Source organism: Asparagus officinalis, chromosome 5 (assembly GCF_001876935.1).
Source record: "Asparagus officinalis chromosome 5, Aspof.V1, whole genome shotgun sequence".
Taxonomy (NCBI): domain Eukaryota; kingdom Viridiplantae; phylum Streptophyta; class Magnoliopsida; order Asparagales; family Asparagaceae; genus Asparagus; species Asparagus officinalis.
Genome location: NC_033798.1, coordinates 42,220,954 through 42,225,134, shown reverse-complemented (window position 1 = coordinate 42,225,134; position 4,181 = coordinate 42,220,954).

The window sequence follows — 4,181 nt, the reverse complement described above, 5'->3', positions numbered from 1 at the left end:
GTGGACAATCCGCCAGAGTTTCGGCGTCTCTCCAACAGTTGTCAGAAGAAGCTCCTCAACATGAACAACCACCCCCCCTATTTAATAAGCCTCTCTGAACTGTGCCTTGTGCACCAGAGAGGAGAGAGGGGTGGGGGGATCGGGCCACCTGCAGGGTGGCTCGCGACCTGCCCGGCCACCCCAGGTGGCTCGCGGCCTTGCCTCGGCTGGCGAGCCACCCCAGGGTTGGCTCGCCTTGGGGCCGAGGGCCTGAGGGTGGGCTTCGGCCTTGGCCGAGCCACCTAGGCGTGGCTCAGGCCTTAGCCGAGCCCCTGGGGTGGCTCGCCTTAGTCCGAGCTCACCTGGTTGGTCGGCCACGCGAGCACCCTGGCGGGTGGCGTCGGCCACCGAGCACCTTGGGGTGCGCTCGGGCTTGGGCGAGCCACCCCGGGTTGGCTCGGTTTAGCGAGTCCCCGGGCGTTTTGTGTTCGGTGTCCCGTTTCGCCTTTTCCGGTGTTTTCCGTCTCTTCAGTTCTTCGTTGTGATTCGTACCGCGACTCTTGATTTTGAAGCCGGGTTTTATTTGGCAGTGATTTCCGCCTCGCGCTGTTGAGTACAAATCTAGTTTTGTCGGATTGGACGACTCCGTTGACTCTTCCGAAACTGTTGGATGGCTTCCACAGGCGAACATATGTCGCTTGTTTTCGGTCTGTGTGCTTTATCGCTGCTTCGTCGGCTCGGAACATCCGTTGATTGTCGAGACCCATCATGCTGAACCATGCTAAGGGACCTATAGGTTAATTTTATACGCCTACACTCATATTGTGTATGTTTGGACTATTTTGAGTGTAAATGATGATATTTTTCATTTGGGAAGGTCCTTCGTGATAAACCAGTCGCTTGCTAGCATGTTTCTTATCATGTTACAATCATTCGCCCAAAGTTTTATATTTTTTAGAATCTTAATTGATATTTTAAACACTCTTTTAAAATCAGGCATATCAGGCTTTTTACTGCTGTCAGATTTCGTCACCCGCACCGGTCGACCCGATCATTTGATCTTTCATCACTGGCGACAGGAGAGTCTGATCGGCTCGACCGGCTCCGGTTGACCGAAAGCTCCATCGGTCGACCGCACCGGTCGACCGATGATGGTCCAGATCGTTTCTTCGTGCTTTTGCTCTCTGTCGGTCGACCGACGAAATTTCCGGTCGACCGCCAATTGAGCCGTTGGTTCTAACGGCTATTTCTGAGCTAATTTTTCTGGGGCTTTTTGGTCTTTCTGTTTTAGGGTTTTGGCTGAGATTTCAAGTGGGTATAAATACCCATTACTGATCTCTTTTTAAGTAGCCAAGAAGTTTTTAAACAAGGGTTTGAAGAAGGGTTTAAGCTTGTTTAAGGGTTTGGTTTAAGCTGTTTTGGTTTTCACAAGTGGAGGAGATTATTTTCTTGTTTGGGCTTATATCTCCATCTCTCCATCTTGATCTAGAGAAGTTTTTCTAAACTCAACTCTAGCTTTTATCTATAATTATTTGTTGATTATCATTTCTATTATAGCTAGTTTTATATTGAGTTTAGTTTGATTTGATTTACTCTTTGTTTACACACACAACCATTGAGCTTATTGTATTTGCATACATTATATAATTAGGTTGTGGGATAGTGTGACATTGAGTTGAGTCTAATTGAGTTCTCACCTTGTTAGAGAGAACAATCATTTGTTATATTGTGCTTATTGTGAGATTCACTTTGTAATACACTTGTACACCGAGTGAGGAGTGTGTGGTGAGAGTCGGGGATCGTCCCAAGAGGAGTGGTGTCAGTTGACGAGCCTAGGGAGAGGTTGTAACCGAGAACTTGAGGGACGAGCAGAAGAGGGAGATGATTGGAGAGAGAGTGAGGGAGACAGGAGAGAAAGACAGGGGTTGGTGGGAGATCTTATGTGTACCTCATGGGCGGCTTGAAGCTGCGTGTGTTTGTCAAAAGAAGTGGGCGGAGGCTTGGGCGGATCTGAGAACGAGGGGGAGAGAAAATGGAAAAGAGAGTGTCAGAGAGAGAGAGATAGATTGAGTGTGGGATTGGAGAGAGAGAAGAACGGCGGAAGAAATTAATGAGGGAGATTGTGCGGGATAGGGTGGTTGGGAGGACGTGGGTTGAGAGCTGGGTGAAAACACGAGGCGGAGGGGTATACAGAGTGAACACCGGTGAGAGGAAAAACACAGGGAAAATACCCCTTTAAATAATTTAAAAATATCATAAAATTTATTCCAAATAAATATTAAAATTTATGGTCAAAATAATAATAACAATAACAATGATGAATAATTTACTATTTATTTAAATATTTTACCAAAACAATTAAATTTATAATTAGCAAAACTTATTAAAATAACATAATACTATATTTTTAATTCATAGAAAATTCTAGAGAAATTGAAAAAAATACAAATACTCTTTTAGAAAAATAATATTTAATATTTAAATACCAGAAAAAATTTATTCAAATCAAAATCGAAAATCACGGTCCTTACAAGTAGCCTTCGATCAATGCAAGATACTAAACCTCCACTGTCATCGGCTCGTTATCAAGGTAACTGATTTCTTTAAGGAGCAACACTTTACAAATTAGGAACTTTACAAAGTTATGTGGCAGAGGATTCGTCTACTTGAAAATTTCAGCATTGCAACATGTTAAGTACCTGGCAGAATTGAGTGCTCATCCTGTTGGTTCAAATGCACTTTATGTTGCATTAGAGGTACTCTTTTCTTTTGATAACATCTATTCAGTGTTAGAAAATAAATTTTATCTTTCACTTGATTATCATGTGATAGCATGAATAACCCTTATTGCCAAGTTATATTACTTTATCTGACATTGAGCTCAAAGTCAGTCTAATCTTTTGAATTAAACAACTTTACCTGATTGGTAATACTACTGAAGGCAATTGTGTCTCTGCTGATGAGAGCTTACTGGATGCTCTCCTATTTTCTGCTCTGAAGCAGTTTTATTTTGATTTACGAAAAGTTTCTAAATCGCAAAATATTTCAAGTAGACCAACATTATTTCAAAATGTTTCTCATTTGCAAAATAATCTTAAAAGACCATCTTTACTTGCAAATGTTCCTCGTGCACATCCACATGGTCAACATAACCAAATGCATCCTCTTCATTGCACTTATTGCAATCGAATGGGTCATTTGCATAATTATTGCTATGACCGGACCCGTGCACTAAATGCGCCCAAATGGGTTCATAACCCTAGGGCTTTAAGCTTGAATGATAGGGGTCATGTCCCTAAATCTTTTGGTACCAAGAGTTCTTGAGTACCAAAACAAATTTGTTTTGAATACGGTTCTTATTAAAGACTCAATATTTGGTGTCTATGCAGATCATTGGGGGTGAAAAGGAATTGCTTAATCAGTTTAATGATAAATAGAACTTAAGCTTCACTGCTGAGTTTGAGAAAAAAACCCTCCAGCCCCTCCGGGTTTATTGGGTGTTTATTCCCAACTCAAGTTTACCGGATGCTAAAATGATTATATGGGTTGGAACAAGCTCAAGAGCTTGATATAATAACATCTTCTCTTAAAAAGTGTGTTTTGATTTGTTGCTTTTGAATTCATTAAAATTCACTTATATGATGATATTTATGTGTTTGTGCTAATGGATCATCTATTCGTGTTTTATAATGTATTCTATGAGTGGTTTGATCAAGTCTTACAAAGATTTTTTTTTTGATGATCAAACATTATTTTTGGTTTAAATATTTGATTTATGATTTCATTTGGTTGATTTGTTTTCATTCGAAAACTCTTTTTGCATGATTCTCATGTTTTCTCTCTTTTGATTTCATAAATCTATTTTGTATACATGGTTTTTAGGCTTGTATTTTGAGACACCTATTTATCGTGACATATCATTACGTGTTCTCCTTATCTTGTTTGAATGTGAGTGATTGTTAGCATATCTTTTATGCTTGCTCACATATTTGCCTTGATCTTTATTTCATATATTCCATATGGCATTTTAATAGGGGGAGCAATCCCTATATCCTTCTATGTGTTATACTCACCCATGCATATTGTTAGGGGGAGCTTTCGCTCTCTTCATCCCTTTGTCCCCTTTTTGATGTTGTCAAAGGGGGAGAAATATTGTGAGTATATCCCTTCTTGTTTATATGCATGTGAATTATAAATTATAT